Genomic DNA, 24,003 nt, shown 5'->3' with positions numbered 1-24,003 from the left:
TTTTTTTTTTTTAATTTTTTTTATTTCAGCATATTATGGGGGTACAGATTTTAAGGTTTTAATAAATGCCCATTTCCCCCCCTCCCCCCACAAGTCTGAGTCTCCATCATGACCATCCCCCAGATGGTGCACATCTCACTCATTATGCATGTATATACCTGCCCCCCTCCCCCCTCCCACCTGCCCAATACCCTATTACTGTAGTACCTATGTGTCCACTTAGGTGCTACTCAGTTAATACCAGTTTGCTGGAGAACATATCTGGTGCTTGTTTTTCCATTCTTGGGATACTTCACTTAGTAGTATGGGTTCCAGCTCTAACCAGGAAAATATAAGATGTGCTGTATCACCATTGTTTCTTAGAGCTGAATAGTACTCCATGGTATACATATACCACATTTTATTAATCCATTCTTGGATTGATGGGCACTTGGGCTGTTTCCACAGCCTTGCAATTATGAATTGTGCTGCTATAAACATTCAAGTGCAGGTGTCTTTTTTGTAGAGTGTCATTGGATCATTCATCTTCCCAATTCTTAAATGACACTCATTGTGTGCTTGAAGCTATCTTAAGTGCTGTTTCATGTGTACTTATTCATTTAATTCTCACATCATCCTTTTGAGGTAGGACTGTGATACTCTCATTTTGTATAGGAGAAAACTCAAAACAAAGATGTTTAGAGTAGCTGGTACTAGGAAACACAGCTAGAAAGTTGTCTAGTTGGGATTCCAAGCTTGAGAGCCAAGAGGAAAACATAAACTCAACCTGCATGCTGCTCTGCTGTGATGAAGAAGAGCTGCTCAGATATAGTTCTGTCTGGGATGCAGGGTTTCTTGTATAAATGTAGAACTGCCCTAGGTTTTTTACATATACCATACCCTCTGCTGGAGATTATGTTAGTGTTTTGGTAATTTTAAAAATAAAAACTATAGCAAATACCCATGATTTCACTCTGCCTAAAAAAAAAAAAAAAAAAAAACTATAGCAAAATGAAATCAAGAAATTTCTTTAAGCTTAAAGTCTTTAAGTACTACAATATGGTTTTATTAAATGTGTTAATGAGCAAATACAACATAAGTTAAAAGAAACATTTGTTTTCTAGTCACCTCAAAGACAACATCTCCAATGAATAAATAGTAAAATTGTACATTCATGCTATTGTTTCACTATATGAACTTCGACACATTTTTAAATATTTTTCAGTGTTAGTATACCTTAGGACCATAGTAAAATAAATGGTATGACCAAGCATATAAGTATACTAATGAAATATGGCAAGACTGTTAACCTTTCATAAATATTATTTGACAATATTGTGGAAAAATTACTTCTCAGAATTTTTTGAATCCATTTGTTAATCTGACCAGAAAAGCTCTCTTTAGAGTCAATATATCAGGTCCTAAAAGGTGAGAACTACAATAAGATTTGGCCATAGCATTAAGGCTTCCTGGATTTAAGAGCAGGTAACTGTTTAAGTCTCTTTGTTGATCCAAGTAAAAAAGAAACAAAATATTCTTTCATATATATATATATATATATGTATATATATATATATATATATGATATCTACAAATAAATAAAACTTCCAGGGTTATATAACCCAGCTCAGAAGCAAAAAGCCAATTATATTCAAAGAGGGCAAATGCTTGTGGGGCATCCTACCACATCCCTTCCATGCTCACGGCAGACATTACTCATTGATCATTGCCAAAGGCAGCCTCAGACATCTCCTCCAAGTAGTGCTCTTGGAAGCTACAATTAGTCAAGGATAGCAAAGGGAGTGAAGAAATTTATCATGAATAGAGAGATATGGACAGAACATGACATCTTATCATCTAAAGTCTTTCATTGTATCCACTCTGCATGCAGACTTGAGTTGAAGGAAATGAGCCTTTAGCTCTTAAGAAAGAAAATGGAAGAACAAGTTCACCCAAAGGTGTTTATCTTACTTTTTCTATATCCTTTTGGACCCATAGAACCAGAGAAAGCATGTCCCTATATGAGACAATCAGTTTTGGAAAGGGAAGTTCGCAAGGATTCCAGACTCAGGAAGTCCCTCCCACAGGAAGCGTGGCCTTGCAACCTGGAGGGCAGACTACTCAGAGGAAGTCTGGGCAATGTTTCCATATGTCAGGGAAGCAAGCCCTGACCTACAGGGTGCTCTTCTGTGTGAGGCACAGCTAGCTAAAAATAGAAATGGGCTATGTGACAGTGAAGCTGAAAATGATTTCCTCTTGTCCTTATTTATTCAGTTTTAGGGATGCTTTCTCTTTGTAATGTATATATTCCCAATTGTAAGTTTCATTGGTGGTCTTATGACAAGCAATAGAAATTGAAAAGCATTACTAAAATTGAAAATTCTTTTTTACATCTATATGTGTGAGGAGTAGGAACACCTACTAGAATGAGAATATACTACTTGACATATGCTCAAAATTCCAAACCAAACAAGCAAACCATATGCCAAAGTATTGAGTCTGTAAGTTTCACAAACAAGAGTCACATGTTTTCCACTAGGGCTCAGGAATAGCCCCAAGGTACTTAGTATAATGTAAGCTCTCAAAGGATGGCTGTTGGTCTTTAAAAAACTTTAGAACTGAAGTTTTACTAAAATCTTTACAACTAACTGGGAGAATATATAATATTTTCTATCATAGAAATCAGAAGATAAGAAAAACTATTAGAATTTAAGTGGGCACTTTAAGAGTATAGTAAGGTGGTCAGTATACAAAGATCAATAGCTTTCTTAACATTAGTAATAATCAATTAGAAAACTAATGATAAAAGGAATCTCAGTGATAATAGCAACAAAACACATTTTACACTTGGAAATAAAAAATGTACATGACTTTTTATAAAGGCATATTTAAAAACATACGTACATGAATGAAGTTCTGTTCTATACTTTTCAATGGGAAGATTCAACATTGTAAAGATGTTGACAAGCTGATTCCCAAATACATATGGAGGAAAAAACTCATAATGATTAGCAAGTTAACTTTTTAGTAAAGAGAATAATGGTGAGATTTGACCTGCTAATAAATAGAACATAATATAAAGCAATTATTAATAAAACAGTATATTTTGGCAAATAGAACAACACATTAACAGAAAAAAAAATAGAACAGAAGCCCAGAAATATACAGGAATATTGTTGATAATAAAAGTGACATCCCAAATCCATAAAATTATCTAAAACTTCTCAATAAATTGCATTATGAAAACTGGCTAACCTTTCAGGGGAGAAAATATACTCACACCATAAGCAAAAATACATTCAGAGAGATTAAAGAGAATAACTATTAAAAACAAATTATAAAGGTACTTGAAGAAAATGTAGAAAAAAACAATTTTATAATTCTGGGGGGTTGGGAAAACTTTCCTAAGCATACACAAAACTCAGAAATCATATAAGAAAGCATTTATAACTTTGACCACATAAAAGTAAACAAACAAAAAACCTTCTGTGTGACAACCATAGTAATGAAGTTAAATGATAAGCTATATACTAAGAGAAATATTAATAATTACAACATAAATAGAAAAGTCTTAAGATATAAAGAGTGTCTACATATGAATAAGAAAAACACAAAGAACGGAGTAAAAGGTAGAAAACGGATACACAGGATCATTTACAGAGAAAATACATATGACCAAAGCATATATAAAACAGACAATATTTACCAACATGTAAAGTAAGCCTAATCTTTGACCTTGCAATCTCCTTGTATGAATCTGTTCTACAGAAATACTCACTCATAGGCACGAAGACATATTTACAAGTATACTCTCTATTTATAATAGTTAATAAGTAGGAAAAAAACTGTATATCCTTAACAAAGGAAAGCATAAATAAAATACAGAGCATTCCCTTATAAAGAACTAGCTCTCTACATATTAAATTAGAAAGTTCTTTAAGACTCAAATAAAAAGAAGTTGCCACAGCATAAGAGAATCATATGTAGATGTATATGAGCCATATATGTATAAATATGTATCCATTTATTTTTCACTCTATTGCTTTCGCATGGATATATTCTTTTTAATAAAAATTACATATATTTAGTGTGTATAATATGATGTTTTGGTATACATGTACATAGGAAAATGACTACCATAGTCAAGCAAATTACCATATCCACCTCCTCACATAGTCACAATTTTTTTGAGTGTATATAGCAAAAATAGCTAAAATCTATTCTCTTTGGTCATGTAGGATAAGTCTGGAAGTCTAATGGATTGACTCTTTTACTGTGAGAGCATATTTGTGTGTTTCTTGTTTAACTAAAATTTTTTTTTAATCAAAGAGAGGAATACTCAGGAAAGGTCAGGCATGTGAGCATTCTTCACATGATACAGAACTGCTTCAAGGAGGGTGTGAGAGTCTCATGTCTGTTACTAAAGTGGTTCAGACCTCTCTGTACTTAAATTTTCTCTTGACCTTGTGCTTTGCTGCCAATTTTCTTCTCTGGGGGGTGTTGAAGTGGACACAAAAGGCAGTTCTTTAAGACTGTTTAGCTTCTTGTTATGCGAAAGTTGCATTGTTGAAAGGGGTCTTAGATAAGTCCTAAAATGCAATTCCCAAACCATATGTGGAGTCCTGATTTCTGAGATGGCCAGGAAACTTTAATGAGAATTTCATTTCTCATGCCTGAGTCATATCCCCTTCCCCAGAAACCTGGGAAAAGTTTACCACTGAAAACCCAAATAGTGTGGTACTACTTTCCCAATTGTTAAGCCAACTATAAAACAAAAAAGAGTGAAAATTAATAAATATTTTACATTTCACAGCAGACAAATTAATTCCATGATGCCATTTGATGACCCACAAAAAATGTTTCCTAGCGTTACTTCAGTGCTCTATATTAGGACCTTTATTCCACAAATTCAACAGTATTTCTTCCCATCAACTCTGCCAAGCACCGGACTGCTTAGTTTATCTCTATTTGTCAAATAACTATCTGGGGCCATATTGATATGTGTGTTATTCTATTAGCCAGGTCCTGTGCATCACAAGAGCCTTTCACGAAACTTACTAGTCTCCCTAGATAATGGCAAGGAAAGACCAGAAATCTCTCCTTCCAATTTGGTTGATTTTAGTTCTTATAGAATGCACTGCTGTGGCCATAAATATGATAATGACTGCTCCAAGGTCTCCAGTCATCCGGGTATTTGCAGAGCCTGCATGAGAACTTGGACTCCTGGACTCAAGGCCAGTGTGATGACTTCGTAACTTACAAAGTACAGCTTTCCACCGGGCATGGTGGCTCATGCCTGTAATCTTAGCATTCTGGAAGACCCAGGAGGGAGAATCACTTGAGGTCAGGAGTTTGAGAACAGCCTGAGCAAGAGTGAGACCCCTCTTTACTAAAAATAGAAAGATGAGCCAGGCACAGTGGCACATGCCTATAGTCCCAGCTACTTGGGAGGCTGAGGTAAGAGGGTCGCTTGAAGCCAGGAGTTTGAGGTTGCACTGAGCTATGATGATGCCACTGCACTCTAGCATGAATAACAGAGTGAGACTCTGTCTAAAAGAAAAAGAAAAAAAGCATGGCTTTCAATTTTTAAAATTTCATGTGAAAATGGAGTCACTGTGCTGGAAATGGGTCTTTCCTTTCTAAGTTCTGTAATGTTATAATATCTTTATATGTTTGTAATAGAAGGAAATGGTCCTATTGGCTGCCAGTGAATGCCAGTGATGAATGGGGGAGCAGAGTAGAGCTGAATTCTAAAATCAGAGCTGATATTTAGCACCAGCTTCTATGGTCTTGTCTTGTGTTTTGATGTGGTGGCTGTTGGTCCTACAGAAATACACCTTCTGTTTATGCTTCCAAGTGTTTCTTTTATCTCTAGATAAAAGTGTACAGGGGAAGTTGCCAAAATTAGTCCACCTTTTGGGCCCAGGCCACAGTTAAACTTAGATGTAAAAGAGATCAAAGAGTTTCCATTCTGATTCAAATATCTGTAGCCCAGCAGTGTAGCTGGTGGCAGTATGAAATGGCTGAACACCTTCTGATTTGGAACATCTGAACAATACTTTCTAGGCTGCAAGGCACAAAAAGAGGCAGCATGCATGTCTGCTGTTGAAATGACTGCCTGCCTTCCAGGATTTGACAGAGAAACACCTGTTTAGGCTTTGGTATATAATCTAGTGGGAAACTCCCAGGGATTCCTAAAGGCTGTCTCGGGATTCTCTATGGATAGACAGTTTCTCTCCTCTCCCTGATACATGCAAAGTTGATTTTGTTCATGATCCTTTCATGCTTCCTTTAGGGGAAGCCAAACTGTTGAGGATTCTTCTTTGCAAGGTGGCAACATCTCCCCATCCCCTTCCCTTTTTTATTTTGCTTTCAGGTTCTGAGTTTCACAGAGCCCCACACTGGTGTCCTTGGGAGACATGGGAGTAGACAGAAGAGGCTTGGGCTCTGTGCATGAATAGGGTCACCAAATTATCTACTGTCCAAATCAGAACACTTTTGTCAGGGAAAGGGGCACTCTTAGTAATTAAATCTGGACAACGACAGTAACTGAGACTCTTCCAACAGATTGGGGTGTATAGTGTCACCCTATGCATAGAGGGTGATTTCTGTCACCTAGAGACTCAAGTCAAATGCTTCTTTTCCTGTGCATATCTGGGCACTTTCTAGTCACTCCCTTAGATAATGACAGATGATCATTTTCTGCTCTTGACAGCAAACGTAACAATTAGAAAAAAATTAGATAATAAATATCTGTATGACTCTGAACACAGCCCCCTTGTTAAATAATATAGCTCCAGAATAGATTTTGTTGCAAAGAAAATGTTCTGTACAAATTCTTTAAAGAAGTCTTTCAAACAGATTTTTTTTTAGGATGCCACCACCCACTCCTTACAAAGAAAGTCTTGAAGTGGAGCAGCAACCCCTCAGGCCATTTCTAGCAAAGAGATGTACAATTAGTACCAACGACACAAAAACGCTGCTGTGACTACACCCAAACTATTTTTTGTGTCTTCACATATTTCTGTCTCCAAACTGCAGTGGTATTGCTGTGTTTCCTTTCTGTTTGTTTTACCACTTCCCTTGTAAATATTTTGCGTCATGCTGGGGATTTTCCCAAGTTGTGGTCTGCTCGCTGGAGGGCCACATTCCTCTGAGTTGTGGCATTAAGTTGTGTTGCCATGGCAGGGGTTGTTTACCACAGGGGAATACTTCACAGGATGGGCACCTCCCACAGCAACTCCAGCCTCCTTTCCTCCTCTTCTCCACATGCTCAGATATTCTGAGACAGCAGCCCAGATATGGCTTTCTCTAATCATAAACTACATTCCTGGAGTGTGAACTTTACTTTGCTCTGCTTTCAAGATAGGGGAATGTTTGGCTCTGTTTATGTCTTTCAAACTGGGCAGTGCCCTCTTAACTGTTCTGACTAATCCACTTGTCAGGACTGGAATCTCCTCGCAGTTCTCTCCCTCAGGTACATCGGATTGCCCAAACTTGTGAAGCAAAAACGCCACCGAGGCCAAGGGTGACCTTGTGGTGATCGAAGCCTTTTCATTTGACAGAGGTCTCTGTTGACCGTGAGGATTTTTTTCTAAGAAAAGGAAAGCTTAGTCAGAACCTGAGGAGTCTTTCTCCCTCACATTCCTGCAGAGGAACCAGCTCTGGAGAGATAAGAGCTGTGGGTCGACACCCTGATTATGCTTACCTTTTTATTTGTTAAATGTGGAAATTGACTTCATCCAATTAATAAGAACAGGAAACAGTTTTTGTTTTCTCTTTGTAGGAAAACATGAAGTAACGGTTTTATCTCAATTTGTCAGGCATTGCCCAAGAGACTACAGCCATGTGGGCTGGTGGCCAGAAAATTGCTCTAAGGCCCAAGTATTAACACCCAGATATAAAAAGAATGTTAATTGGTTTTCCAGCTGAAAAATAATAAGGTACTTGGTGCCAGAAAATGCTGTATGGGATGGAAACCCCAAGTTTATACAATAGGCCTGATTGCAATCTGGGGGCTCCATTTGTACTCGTATGAAGAGCTAAACAAAGGGAGGTGTTTCGCTCCTCTGCCTTTGTAGAAAGCCCCGCTCCGGATCGCAGCCTGGTGTTGCACCAGGCTTCCCACAGTCTTCCTGCCAAATCTCCAAGTTTTTTCCTGGCTGCCATTCAGGAAAGTACAGATTCGTCCGTAGGATGGAAAGTTAAAAAGGCCTTGCTTGGATACGCTGAAGTATATACAAACACTGCTTGACGTATGGAGCGGGCTGCTGCTGCCGGCATCCGAAGGAAAAAGAATGTGAGACTTTTAAAACGTCATTTTGGTTAAGGGGCTAAGGTATTAGCTGGAAGAAAAAACTGTTTTGTTTTTTTTAAAGAGCAAATTCGGTATTCCTCTTAATATGAACAATTATCCACCTTAGTTTCCTCATTAGTAAAATGTTGGCTAATATACAAGATCTGGCCCAGCTTGGGCCATCTGTAACTTAAGGACAGGGTTTAGTGTATAGAAAATACTGGATAGCTACTGAACATCATTAAAAGCATCCTGGAAGTGAGGTGGGGTGAGAGTCAGGCTCTGGGGCCGTTGGCACGGTACAGGCCCAGGGCTGGCTGGGTGCTTTGATGTGTACTGGCCGGTGGCCAGCCTTGCCTGTGACTTCACACCATGACTCCAGGTCTATGTCACTTGAAGTCACCTGATGGGAATGAGCTTGAATTGAAAGCATTTTGTGACACTTAGAAACCTGTTCTCATCATTTATAGTTGATGGTAAATGCCACTGCAGAAGTCACAGTATTTAGTTCATCTGACCCATAATGTTTTTAAATTGTGGTTAATACTTAAATGCACTAATTAAACTCTCATCAATAATGGTCATAGACCATCACCATTATCCTCGTCATGTATGTAAAGATGCAATTAAGTTAAAAAGATTTTTTTTAAAAAAAGAATTACTTTGATAAAAGAAGTGAAATGCATTCTCAAAACAATCAACTCCTGCTAAAATATACAGAGAATAAAGCAGGCCATAAGCTTTTTTTGATGTATACAAAATATTTTTTTGACAGAAAGAGGTAAGCAATTGTGTCTGTGGTATCAATGCTTTTCTTTTGTGCACTACCTTTTGTTTGTGTGCTATTATTAGTGCATTTTCCCCTAGAGTAGTGAGGCAACATGAGGTGTGTTTAAGAGTTTAGGAAGCATTTCTTTAAAAGTGCTGGGTATCAGGGCTTTTTACCTGCAGGAGAAACCAAGGAGTAGAAGAACCATTGAGTTTAGGCTGCTGACCTTTCATTGGGTTCACGCCACTGAGTTAAATTAATTCTCCAGTGTACTCTGTCCTTCCAGCGCCCTCTGGTTTCCCACTTCTCTGAGCTCTCATTGCTCTTACCATTTTCAAACACAAGGGGATCATATGGAGGGGTCACAGATCAGGTGGAAATTGAACTGGGACTCAGGAGATGGGGCCACTTACAAAAAAAAAGTCCCCTCTGGGGCCTGGAGTGGTTTGAGGAGGCCCCATGAATCAATTGGGGATTGAAGTGGGGCGCAGAAGATGGGGAGAAGGGAGCTCACTCCAGGTGAGAGAAAGAGCAAGTGCAACACAGAGTCAGGAATGTGCCCGAGGAGACTGGAGTCTACAGAGAAGGATCTCCCTTGAGTTATAAAGTACAGAGATGCATGACAAAGCACATATAAACTTTGCTAGGTCTGTGTTGAAAGCCTAAATCTGAAAAATTTGACCATCATTGATGAGAATTTCTTGTTGTTATCCAGCTTAGTTTTAAAGAAGAATGTCTCATCGTTTTTTTTCCTTCCTTCCTTCCTTCCTTCCTTCCTTCCTTCCTTCCTTCCTTCCTTCCTTCCTTCCTTCCTTCCTTCCTTCCTTCCTTCCTTCCTTTCTTCCTTCCTTCTTTCCTTCCTTCCTTTCTTCCTCCAACTCCGTCTTCCCTATTCTTCTTTCTTTCTTTCAACAAACATTTTTGAGTCACCTACTTTATGATGAGCTTCTGCTGAAGATTCAATTATTAAATATGATCCCCATCCTTAGAAAATTTTCTTCTTGTGGGGAGAAAGTAGAGAAGGAAACATATCACAACCGTGAATGTTGTGGGAAAATGTAACTGGACACCTAACTGATCCTGGGTGGAGTGGGACAGTCTGGGGTGGGGAGGTGCAGTGCTAGAACAGGCATCTGGAGGTGATGACCCTAAGCCTTACTGGGCAAGTGGAAAAGAGCCTGTTTCAAGGTGTGGGAGTAGAGAAAAGAGGTAAGCAAACAACAGACATAAAGTCAAGAAAGCATGCAGCCTTGAGGAAGTGGAAAATAGTTCTGTGTTACTGGAATGTAAGGGACATGGAGTGGAGGCAGGTGGAGGACAAAAAGTGACTCTAGTGAGGCAGGCAGAGTAGGTCAGGAATAATGTTATCTTTATGTTAAAGACTTTGGGATTTTCCTGAAGCAGTATGGAGACATTAAAGAATTTTAATGATCAGATTGTCCTGTTATCCAGACCATTCTAGTTGTGTGCACAATGTAGATGGGATGGCAAGTCCAAAGGGGAGAAGACCTATCAGAAGGCTATTGTGATAGCATGAGAGAGAATTGATGAGGGCCTGACTAAGGCAATGACAGTGTGAAGATGGAAAAGAGAGGAGAAGCTGGAGAGAATTTGAGACAGTACAACCAATGGGACTGAGCTTAAACAGATTTGGTGAAGAAGAAAGCACAAAGAGGCCTTCCTTTGTCAGTGAGGTCCTCATTGCTGTGCAGACCATCTATTCCAACTATGGTTAAAGTCACTGGGCATCCAATCAGAGGAGCTCAGACTAAACAACAACTACAACCAGTGTGACCACTGAACTCATAACCTCACATTACACATATCACACATACTCTGCCAAGTCACACGCTTGCTGAGGTCCATGTTTGAGATTCCCCCAAGTCAATTTTTAATTTTTCTCACGAGAAATCTTCTCTAAACAACTATTGGAGGCACCAAAAGCTATTTTTCTAACACAGAGGCCCAAGATTACCTTTCCTTTTACTTCTATAGGTAATTTTTCTTTTCCAACTCTATCATAAACCTTATAAATCATGCCTTTTAAACAATCATTTGCATAGCAAATACTATTTTTCTTCAAAAACTCTTATCAAATAAGTCATGGCAGCTAGCATAATTTGAAATACTCAAAAAACATTCACTTTTAGCTTTATTGCTCTTCAATAAATTAAAATTAATATTAAAATATGATTTTAGCTTCTAAATTGTCATGTTACCATTAGTGATTTTCTTTGCATTCTGCAAAGATAGATGTCTACTTGTGGTAGAGAAGGCTGCAACTGAGCTGTTAGCTCTTCTTTTATTGAGCCCTGGAGGGTTTCCTTGCTCACAGGGTGCAGCTAAGGGCAGCCAGAGGGAAAGATAGGCAGGAAGCATGGTGATTGGGCAAAGGACCACCTATGGCATGGTTAAGTCAATTGCAAGTGTTATCTTTCATAGATTAAATGATGATGGTGACTTTTTACCCCCACTCTAAATCCTAAGTTGTAGATGTCTAATGAAACAGAATAATCAGTCTGAGGATGATATGGCATCTTGCTCATTTATTGAGGAGTCAGATTTTGTGTACCTCAATATAGCTCTGCACATGGGTATAAGATATTACAGAAAATGGCACTGCACCAGAATCGCTGCCAGAAAGCTCAGAGGCTTGCTAGGCTCTTATTCTAAATTTCGCTGCCTTCAATCTAATATATCTTACACATAACTCTTAGCCTACTGGGTTATCTGTTTTCCAAGCCCAGAAAAGATTAGAAGTGAATTAGAGCCAGACATTCTGACAGCAGCAGATTTGAGAACTGACAAGTTGGCAGCAAGGAAAAAGCATAAAAATGGAAAGAAGGCATGGAATTGTGCTCCGCATTATAGCAGAGTGGAAGGAAAGATAGGTAAAGTTATGGGCCACTGTTATCAAGGAAGATTAAATTATGGCTTGTGTTCTTACTTAAAACAGTTATCTGTGGTTTTTTTTCCCCCAGGAAGATTGCCATCAAAATTTGTTAAAATAAATAGAGCTAAGGCATTTAAAGGTTTTCATTGCTTGGAAAATCAGTAACATAAGAAATGTTTTCTCCTCTTATAGTTTCTGTCACTAAACCTTGCAGAGAAGTCACATACCTAGACACACAAGAAAACATGGAAGCAAGTGTCTTTCTCTCTCTCTTTTCCTGGGACAGAGTCTTGCTCTGTTGCTGCAGTGCAGTGGCATTGTCATAGCTCACTGCAACCTCAAACTCCTGAGCTCAAGTGATTCTCTTGCTTTAGCCTCCCAAGTAGCCGGGACTACAGGCACACCTCAGCACACCTGGCTGATTTTTTTATTTTTTTGTAGAGATGGGGTCTCGCTATGTTGCTCAGGCTGGTGATCTCAAACTCCTGGCCTCAAGTGATCCTCCTGCCTTAGCCTCCCAAAGTATGAGGATTACAGGTGTGAGCCACTGTGCCTGGCACAAGCATTGCACTTTTACCAGCAATCTCAGAGCTGCCAATCCCACTCTTTTGTTACCACCTTCCTTCCTCTTTCATTTGCTATCCTCATCCTTGTCCCCACCCACCCACCACCATTCTGTATATATCAATACTCTTTGCCTTTCCTTAACAATTTATTTGTAGTTGAGAACCTAATCATTTTCCAAATGCTCCAATGGTAAAGGAAATCATATTGTTCTTCCCTTCGTAATTAATTTTCAACACTTTTTAATATTTAATTGGTATGTGATGAAGACATTCAGCCCTCCATATCTATAGGTTTCTTATCCATGGATTCATCTAACTTTTGATTAAAAACATTTGGGAGGCCAGGCATGGTGACTCGTACCTGTAATCCTAGTACTCTGGGAAGCCAAGGTGAGAGGATCACTGGATCTTAGGAGTTCCATACCAGCCTGAGCAAGAGTGAGACCCTATCTTTACTAAAAATAGAAAAAATTAACCAGGCATGGTGACACGCACCTGTAGTCCCAGGTACTTGGGAGTCTGAACAGGAGGATTACTTGAGCCTAGGAGTTTGAGGTTGAAATGAGCTAGGATGATACCATAGCATTCTTGCCAGGGCAACAGAGCAATGCTCTGTCTCCCCTCCTCCCAAAAATAAAAAAAAAAGTTTGGGAAAAAAATTTCCAGAAATTTCCTAAAAGCAAAATTTGTATTTGTTGTATGCTGAGTCTTATGCTAAATCTGAATGAATGAAATGATGTGTAGGCATTGTATTTGGTATTATAAGTAATCTAGAGATTATTTAAAATATTTGAAGGATGTGCATAGGCTATATGCATATACTAAGCTATTTTAAATAAGAGACTTGAGCATCCTCAGGTTTTGTTATTTGTAGGGAGTCCTGGGAACAATCCCTCATGGATATCTAGAAACAACTGTACTTGCCACAAAGGCCAAAGAATGAAAAAACAAACGAAAATCCCCAAACATTTACAACATTTGCATAGAAGATCAAATACTGAGAGGAAGCCAAGAGACCCGAATTTAAAATGTTACAATAATTAATAATAATTTCTTAAACCAACTCTGCCATAACAGATAAAGCTTCATTCTAATATTGAGCTATATTCAAAAGCAAACCCCCAAATTCTTATAAATCTTATCATTCTACTTTTATAGTAGAAACTTCTACTACAAATATTGTGGTTGAATTTTAAGTTAAAATTAATATACCAATTTACTTAGAAGTATAATTCTATAGAAGAAAAGGACTCAAAGTTTCAAATATACTCTTAAAAATTGCTTCATTGTTGTGCAAGGAATATTTGTGTAATTCTTATGTTGACGATGGCTGGAGCAGAAGGAATCATGATGAATTTACATAGGAATCACACTTGTATTGGGTTGGGTTTCCACTGAAAAGTCTGGGAAAAATCTCTTTGCTAGTCAGTCCAGGAAGCTGCCATCAGCTTTTATATTTGGAGGTTTTATGTAATGCATCAAAATATCAAAAAAGGCCATGTAAAAGAAAACTATAGTTTGTTACTGGTTATTCCCAGGTGACACACTTATTGCCCACTGACAACTTTATCCAGGTGGTTTCCTAACCCTAATCCAGGTTTCTCAACCTCAGTACTATTTATATGTTGGGCTGGAAACCTCTTTTCATTATGGGGGGGGTATCTTGTGCATTAAGCAGCATACTTGGCCTCTACCCACAGATGCCAGCATAATTCTTAGTGTTTACAACCAGAAATGTTTCTAGACATTGCAAAATGTGTTGGGGGAAATGGGAAGTGGAGAGATGGCAGGGGAGGGAGAAAATTAATGCCAGCTGAGAATGACTGCCCTAATCATAACACCAATCCATTGAATTAACATGCTATTATTTTTCTTGAGATATAATATCCCAGAGAAGTTTCTGCTTTCCACCGAGGTAACAAAAAAGGACATTGTTCTTTAACCTGTTCTCCAAGTCATTCTACTTGACTGTAACTCCATTACCTATAAGTTACACTGGTTGCCTTGGGCCCAAGGTACTTATTAGGCATTTTACATCTCCTCACAGAATGTTTACCTCTCTTATGTCATTTTCACTGGACTTAAGCCTTTTGGTCATGAATCTGCACCTAGTTAGCGTGTACTTATGTATATCATCATGTGACCATGCAGCCTGCTTTGTTCATATCAATCCTGAAGTATACCTGCCTGTAAGCCACGCTAATAATTATTAATAGTACCCATTATCAGTCTTGAAAGTGTCCTGGTTTGGATAAGAAATCATGGTCATTCCTTTTCACTCTGGAAAAAAAAAGATACTCCTTTTGACTTTGACAAAAAAAGAAAGTGGGATAAAATTATGTTGAGAATGGAATATGTAAGAATGTACATTTACCTCTCCCCTTCTGCATTTCCCCATTCCAGTAACCCAAAGAGAAAATCTCACAGGATGGAAGGATGCTCAAGAATAGACCAGAAGTTTGAACATGCTCCCAGAAGGCAGAGCAGATGAATACTCTTTGGTAGATGAGCCAGAATGAAGCTGGCAGCAGCCCACAGCTTACAGTAGAGAAGGCTGCCTCAGGACTGTTGTGCTTCTTTCCGACAGATCTCTGTGGAATTTCTATATCCTTTTGGCTGCAGGTCTGTCAGCAGAATGGGGAAGAGAGTAATTAATTGAAGGGCTATCTATGTAACAGCGAATTGAATCACAAGTCTTGCCAAAAGTAGAATTAATGGTAGCTGTTAACTCGCTTCTTCCAGTCCCTATCTAAATTAGAGGACTGATCTCTAAAGAAATTGAACAGTCTTCTCAAGGAGTACTGTAACTTACAATATAGGTTTTCACACTCCAAAACAAAAATAAGAGATGGTAGGGAACCCAATTTTCATCATTTCCTTTCTAAAGTGAAGACTGCCACACACCATGGAGAAGCAAAACTTCAGAAGAAACCCATTCCAGCTACAGATACTAATCAAGTATTATGTATCAACCCATATGAATGGCCAGCCAAGGACTACCACACATTAAGAAAAACAAATAATGCAAAAAGGATGGTAAAAGTGAACAAGCAGAATAAATGGCTTAAAAGAAAATAGGAAACATAAGGGGAATCTTTTAAAAAAGTTATTAGTATCTTCAAAGAATTCTGACTAAGGCTGGGCGCGGTGGCTCATGCCTGTAATCCTAGCGCTCTGGGAGGCCGAGGTGGGCGGATTGCTTGAGGTCAGGAGTTCAAAACCAGCCTGAACAAGACAGAGACCCTGTCTCTACTATAAATAGAAAGAAATTAATTGGCCAACTAATATATATAGAAAAAATTAGCTGGGCATGGTGGTGCATGCCTGTAGTCCCAGCTACTTGGGAGGCTGAGGCAGCAGGATTGCTTGAGGCCAGGAGTTTGAGGTTGCTGTGAGCTAGGCTGATGCCATGGCACTCACTCTAGCCTGGGCAACAAAATGAGACTCTGTCTCAAAAAAAAAAATTCTGACTCGATGTTGCATCCACAAGATACATAAGCCTAGACTCCTGTAGAAAATGAGCACTTAGAGAACAAGCAAGAGTTCTTGGATATTAAAAAATAGTTACCCAAATTTAAAAAGTGAAAGAAATAATAGATACTGAAATAAAGTCAATAAAATATCTCAGAATATAGAACAAAAAAGATATAAAAGTTAAATATGGTGAATCAATTCAGGACAGTGAGCATCTTTCCATTAGAAGTTCTAAAGCAAGAGGATTCTGGGAAGATGGCAGAGTAGGCAGGACCAGGAATCTGTCTCTTCACCTAGGCAATAATTGCATTGGCAGATTCTGTCTGATGGAACTATTTTGGAATTCTGGAGTCTACTGAAGGCTTTCAATTTTCAGGAGAAAGCCTGGGCAGTAAACTGATTAATTTCAGTCATTTTCAGCTCTTAGCATAGTAGCAGCAAACTATGTTCCACACCCCAAACCCATGACAAGCAGCTGTGTATGTGTTCCTAAAGCAACCTGCAAATAGTGTGAAGGAGCCAAGTTTGGCAAAAGGACTCTGCCCTCCAAATATTGGGGATCCGGGGATCCGTAATCTAATTGCTGCTTCTGATTGCAGAGGTACAAAGAGGAAGACAGCCATTGTCATTGCACATCCTCACATCATTGCACATCCTCACATCATTGCAAGCCTGTCAGTCTGAAGAGACTCCAGGGAATTTCATAGATTAGAGCTCTTTTTTTTCTCCCCCTCCTCCATTCATTTTTCTCTTTTTCTCCTTTTGGGATCCAGACATTAAAGATTAGGACATTCAAAAACAACTGTATGTATAGGAAAAATTAGAAAGTGACTGTGCATGCTCAGGCTCAGAAAAGACTTTAAGTCTTTACTACTTTACTACTTTAAGTTTATACCTCAGGCAGATTGTTGGCACAGAGACAGCCTATAACAGCAAAAAATATAATCAACAAACAAAAGCAATAATGCAAAACAGAAGACCCTGGAGAAAAAGGAGAATCTGAGTAACAGAGTTACCACATTGTTAAATTTGAAAATTCAAATGTTCAGTTTTCAACAACAACAAAATTTCACAATACATACAAACAAATAGGAAAGTATGTCCCACTCAATGGAAAGAAATAAATCAAGAGAAGCTGTCCCTGAAAAAGACCTGATGTCAGAACTACTAGACAAAGACATTAAAGCAACTGTCTTAAAAATGCTCAAAGAACTAAAGGAAGATATACAGAAAGCCAAGAAAATGATATATGAATAAAATGGTTATATAAATGAAGAGCCTAAAAAGACATACACAAAAAAAATTCTAGAGCTGAAAAGTACAATAACTGAAATGAAAAATTTACTAGAGTAACTCAAAGGTATATTTGAGGAGAAGAAAGAAACAGTGAACTTGAAGATAGCACAATGGAAATTATTGGGTCTCAAGAAAAGAAAGAAAAAGGTCAAAGGAAAGTGAGCAGAAACTAAGGGACCTGTGGGACACCATTAAGCCGGCCAACATATGCATTGTGGTAGTCCCAGAAGGATGAGAGAGAGTGAGAGAAAGAATACTTGAAAAAAGAATGACTGGAAACTCACAACTAGTGGGTGCAGAGCACACTGTATGGGGAATGGGTGTGCTTGTAGCTCTGGCTTGGCCAATACAAGGGCATTATATGTAACCAAAATGTGTGCAGCCCCATAATATTCTGAAATTAAAAACAAATAAATAAATAGGAATAAAAAGAAACTTTCCAAATTGATGAAAGATATGAATATAAACATGTAGGAAGCTCAATTAACTTCAAGTAAAATGAACCGAAAGAGATTCACATGGAAATACATTATATTTAAACTTTCAAAAGCTAGAATCAAAGAAAAATCTTAAAAGCAATGAGAGAGATACAGCTTGCTACATAAAAAGAATACTCAATAAGATTATTGGCAAAGTTTTCATCAGAAAATTTGAAGGCCGGAAGGGAGCAGGCCAATATATACAAAGTGCTAAAAGAAAAAAAAGAGGTCAACCTAGAATTCTATACCTGGTAAAACTGTCCTTCAAATGTGAGAAAGTAAAATATTCCCAGAAAAAGAAAAGCTGATGGAGTTCATTACCACTAGACCTGCCCCACAAGAAACACTCAAGGGCGTACTTTGGGGTAAAATGAAAGGACACTAGACAGTAACTTGAAGCCATATGAAGAAACAAATATCTCCATATAGATAAATACAAGGAAAATTATAAAAGCTAGCATGATTGTCACAATGGTCTGTAACTCCACTTTTTGTTTTCAACATGATTTAAGAGATGAATACATTTTAAAAAACAATTATTAGTATAAAAGCTAGTATTATTGTAATTCTGATTTTTTAAAGCACATTTTGGTTTTGACATAATTTAAGAAACTAATACAATTAAAAGAATTATTAATTTATGTATCTAGACACAAAATGTATAAAGATATAATTCAGTAAAATCAACAATAGAAAGGGATGAGGACAAAACTGTTAAAGAGCCAGAGACTTTGTATGTTTTTAAAGTTAATCTGGTATAAATTCAAATTAGATTGTTACAACTTTGGGATGTTAAATGTAATCCCCATGGTAACCACAAAAAACGTATCTATAGAATATATAAAGAAGGAAATGGGAAAGAAATTTAAATATTTCACTGCATAAAACCAACTAAGCACAAAGGGCGATAGTAATGCAGGACATGAGGGACAAAAGAAGCTATAAAGCATATAGAAAACAAGTAGCAAAATGACAGATGTATGTCCTTATTTACTTAACAGTAATAACTTTAACTGTAAGTGGATTAAGCTCACAAATCAAAAGACAGAGAATGGCAGCATGAGTAAAAGCCATTATCTAAATATATATTCTCTAAAAGAAACTCACTTTAGACCCAAAGACACAAATAGATTAAAAGTGAAAGGAGAGAAACCCTAGAAGATGGTTGACCAGAGACACCAGCTGCCAGAGCATCTCAGTCAGAAGCAAAAGTTTTAGATGGAAGAGAACAAACAAACAAACATAGATCAGGTGTAATTCTGAGGGGAGGGTGCCAGATCCTACAAGAAACTCCATGGGAAGAAGTTGCAGAGCTGGATAAGAAGGAACAAAATATCAGCAGAGATCAGCCCCTGAGAGGCTTGGAGTCTAGTGAAAAGGGTAGTTTTGGAGTGGTTTGTTTCACCCACCCTCGCATCTTTGATAGTCAGCTGATTCCCAAGCTGCTGGTGAAATGATCCTAAAAAGCTGCTGCTGTCAGAGAACTGGGAGCTTCTTGTGGACAAAGCACCAAGTTTCCAGCCCAGCCTGGCACTTCTTATCAACACAGACGTGAGCTGGTACAGCAGGCGCTATGTTGCTTCTCTACCCACTGTGCACCTTTGTCCTCCCCAGGGGGGTCAACTCCTCAGGTTTTGTCTTGCTCATTCCCACACAGACATTTCCTAACTCCAGCCCAGTGTGCAGGAGCCACAGGGGTCCAGTGGCTCCTGGAGGATCTAGGTGACTCCAGAACCTGGACATTCTGAGTGGGCTGCCTTCCAGAGAGAGGGATAGAGAAGACCAGAGTGCTAGCTTTCCTCCAACCAGACTCTTTTTCTCCCCTTCCTCTCCCCAACGTGTGGCTGCCAAGAGAGAAAATTGAGCCGTCACACTGAAGCTTCTTCAGAAAGTGGGCTCAGATATTTCCTTTTGAGGTCCTGCAGTAGACTGACGGGTGCTTAGACTATGAGCTCACTGGCCCCCCATGTTGCTGCTTATCTGGTGGCTCCATCAGGACAGGGCACACCTCAAAGCATAGCAACATCAAACCTGCTTGATCATCCTGCAGGCAACTTAAGACCAGCACAATTCTCTCAGGCATGGTAGGGATTGATCTTCGAGGATTCCACACACCAGATCCCATACCCCCAGGTGTTGATCATGTTGCTCGGGGCACAGAGGGGAGATTTGAGAACTAATCTCAGGAGGCAAGTGAGCCAGCACAGGCAGAACTGAGAGGAGAGTGCAGTGTGGGTCCCAGCGGCAGCATCATCACAGGGCACCCTTTCCCCCACAGGAACGCCGTGCTCTCAGCCTAGGCCAGGATCCCAGGTAGGGAAGCTTCCAGTCTGCAGCGCAATAACTTGGGAGCTCAGCGAGTGTGAGCTCCTGCCTGCTGGCAGACACTGGAGCAAAACCACGGAGCAGGGAAGTGGGGAGAAGAGCAAAACCTGCTCCTGACAGCCAGATTGTGAATCACAGATAGCCCACCTCCACAAGCAGACTTTCTGGTTGGATGGGGCCACTCCATCCCTCCCTGAGGGCTTTGCCCAGAAGCTGGGAGTTTGCCCCTGCTGAAATAGGTACCTTGCCAGCTTTTGTGGCAAGGAAAAGATGTCATTTCATTAACTAGACAACTGTGCTCAAATATTAATTGCAGCACAATTCACAATCACAGAGATGTGTAATCAACGTAAGCACTCATCGATTCATAAGTGGATAAAGAAAATGTGGTATATATATACCACGGAGTACTACTCAGCCATTAAAAGGAATGATATAATATCCTTTGCAGAAACTTGGATGGGACTGGAGACCATTATCCTAAGTGAAGTATTTCAGAAATGGAAAAACAAACACCACATATACTCTCTAATGATTGGAAGCTAAATAGTGGGCACAAGCAGGCACAATGAGATGTGAAGGACTTTGGAAACCATAAGGGTGGAGAGTGAAATGGGGTAAGGGATAAAACTTACCTATCCAATACAATCAACACTATTCTGGCGATGGGCAGATGAAAAGTCTAAACTTAAGCATTATACAATGTATCCTTCTAACAAAAACATTTGTACCCCCCTAATATTTTGAAAAAAAAATAAAAGTGGAGACATTACTACTGATTTTACAGAAATAAGGATTATAAGAGTACTATGAATAATTGTTCTACAAAAAAAATGGATAAGCTAGATGAAATGGACAACTTCCTAGAGATGAAAAGCCTCATGAAGAAATAGAAAATCTAAATAGACCTGTAACTAGTAAGGCTATTGAATCAATATTCAAAAATCTCCCAACAAAGAAAACCCTGAACCTGATGGCTTCACAGGCAAATTCTACCATGTATATAAAGAAGAAGTAATTCTAATCTCTAATATTGGTGAGTTTGTCTATCTCAGATATAACTGACTAGTAGTATTTCAAGGTCTTTATTATATACTGATTCCTTGAATATAAAACACAAACATTTTATTTGATTCTCACAATTCTGTGACAATTTAGAGCAGGTGTTTCTATTTCCATTTTACAGATAAAGTTAAGTGATATTAACTTGATGGGGGGATTAAATAATATTAAAACACACAGGCAAATTTTTAAAAATGTGAAAAACACATTACCAAGGAGAAAAAAGGAGCCACCACAAACAGGAAATCCTTGTGAATGCCTCAGCTACAACTTTCCTCACCCTGAACTCTTGTTCAAATTGAACAATATGGTAGTTAAAAGTGTGTCTCACAGAAAAAGCTATTGAAAGGCACTGCAAAAGTAAAGAGAAACAAGTTAGAGGGGAAAAAATAGCAAAAAGCATTTCTTAAAAATATAGAATTCCATTTAATTGCTGTGCTTTCCTATATCCAATGAAGCATCTTACAATCTGAGTCCTATATTTAGAGTGCTTGTGTATGTCATATAAAGTGCATTCTGATTTAAAATTTTAAAATGAGTCATACTAGAGAATTTTATTTTTAGAGATTTTTCAAAACAGTGTATGATTAATATTTCTACTTAATCCTGACACCTGTCCCGCCCTTTTGTCCTATCCTGAGTATCCGTGCAAAGTTGTTGGTGGTGGGGGTTGTGAGGAGGTGGAGAAAGTGAGATAAGTGGGAGGGGGTAGAACAGGAAGTGTAAATTATCTTTTAGTATGATTTATATTTTCAAAATATATGCATATATGGATGGGGTTGATTAAACTATAGGTAGGAAAGCCCAGATCATTTGGATCCCTTTCTATAATGCTATCTGATTCCTTTAAATTTAAAATTTTATTAGAAGACCACAAATGTAATCAGGATTTTCAGGGCATATTCCGGTTTTCTTTTTCTATTAGAGATTCTGCCTTTACAACACAGAACCCTGGATTTAAATTGAACATACATTTTTTTTAGGGACTTCAGTTGTAGGACATTCCTTTCTTTCTTTTTTTTTTTTTTTTTTTTTGCTCACCTGGCATCACTGTGAGTGTTTGATGAAACTTGCTCAAATTCTAATTCTTCCCACAGTGATTCAGTTTCTATCCGCTAGAACAAGGTGACCTGCCAAGCTGGAATGGACAAAATGTGGTGACTCATAGACTTTTTCCCCCCTTTTATTTAAACAAGTGAAAGACCATTGATAAGAGAGATTTTAGCAACCTTGTTTATCAGTTTGTAGTGAGGCAGTCACTCTCCTTCCTCCCCTCTCCATCTACGCCCCAATCATAAAACCCTAACTCAAACAATCTATAAAACTTTTAAAGGTATACTTTCAGGTTTGAGTGCTGACATTTAAACTTTAAATTACTATGGATGTGGAGTGCTTAGCCAAATTGTTACTGAAAATAGGATAAAAACTTCAAAAACAAAACGATTGTTTCTAACTTAATGAAGAATGTGTTATTTTTTATTGTTTTCTGTGCGTGAGTTACATGAAACTTGAAAAATAATTCTCTAGGCTCCCAAGGCAAAGAGACGTGTGAATTACATATGCTTCACAAGGCCCTGGGCTCAAAACCAGTGTGAGTTAAATACAACTCACATGGCAGTTAATGTGCTAAGGCACAGCAAGCAGCATGAGCTTCAGGTTTACTGTGATTCTTGTTTACATGAAATTCACACAGGATTGATATGGGGAGGCATAGGGAGATGTGCATATGTGGTGGTTTTCTGTCATAGCTAAGAAACCCTGAGTTTAGCAAATCTGAATCTTTTACTGGGAAATAAGCAGACCTGCCTGATGTTTGCTCTGGGTGTAGTCATTATTTTTATTATAATAGATAATTATAAGCAAATAAGCAAACGTGCCTTCTGATGCAGAGAGTAATCTATATCTTTATCTTCCAATGTTTTCCACTATGCAGACCTTCTTGAAAAGATAAAGCTATGCATGCAGAAAATCAAAAGAGCCATGGAGAATTATCTCCCCAAACTGGTAACCACCGATGTGGTATGATTTCAGTAGACTTACTGATGCATGAACTTGCATGCATCTTAGCTTTATCCCTTCAGCAGATAATTTTTATATGCACCCCACATTTTCCTGGCAGCACTTTCCCTCTAACACATTACCCGGAGTTGAATACCAATGCCCCAAGTCACTTTTCTTAGCAATCATGGTGACTTGGCTCACTACAAATTTTTATTCTTGCCCTCTCATTATTTCCATTGTCTTCATTCTCCAGAATACACTAGATGATGAACTTTACAAACATTTTGATAATTTTCTCAAGGTTTTCTTTTATTTGAGTGGTATATGGCTTGAGATAGTTAAGGACATGAGGCATATTAACACCCGTATTTCTTTTTTCTCTTCTAGGTCCATTCATTTTCCTCTCCTTCTGTATCTGAGTAAATTGTAATGGAGGAAACAAGATCCAAAGGCAGATGAAGAAGACAAAATTTAGGGTACAAGTACAGATGTAGGAATCTTAGAAATAGAAAAGAACTCAAATACACTTTAGTCTGTTTTTTGGTATTGGCTTTTCAAGCTCTTCCTATAACTACACACACACACACACAACACACACATCCTTTTTGTCTATTGTCTCACTGAGTATTATATTTACATAATCATGTATATATACATGATATGTTTATATAAGGAATTAAATGTATTCTTAATAATCTGCATGTGCAAAATATTTTATAACTTATTTATCAGATTTCATCTTGCTCAGAATTTCAATTCCAGATAAAGTCAAGGTAAACAAATTTTCAAAGGAAAGATAACAGTCTCTTGTGAGTAAATACTCATTCAACAACATTCTACAATTTAGAGCCCTGTTTTGGCTG

The 24,003-nt window shown here is 38.3% G+C and overlaps 1 long non-coding RNA gene across 1 annotated transcript in view; it reads left to right on the top strand.

Moving 5' to 3' along the window:
- LOC142872872 (uncharacterized) overlaps positions 1 to 23,666 on the top strand; it is a 90,300-nt gene extending 66,634 nt beyond the window's left edge. Inside the window, exons 3-4 of the long non-coding RNA XR_012920965.1 lie at positions 14,907 to 15,004; positions 23,528 to 23,666. This is a non-coding gene — a long non-coding RNA (uncharacterized LOC142872872). The remainder of the gene's footprint in view (positions 1 to 14,906; positions 15,005 to 23,527) is intronic.
- Positions 23,667 to 24,003: the final 337 nt, after the last annotated feature.

The sequence above is a fragment of the Microcebus murinus genome, chromosome 9 (genome assembly GCF_040939455.1).
Source record: "Microcebus murinus isolate Inina chromosome 9, M.murinus_Inina_mat1.0, whole genome shotgun sequence".
Taxonomy (NCBI): domain Eukaryota; kingdom Metazoa; phylum Chordata; class Mammalia; order Primates; family Cheirogaleidae; genus Microcebus; species Microcebus murinus.
Note: the sequence above shows the minus strand (reverse complement) of the source record. Positions and strands in the feature narration are given on the sequence as shown.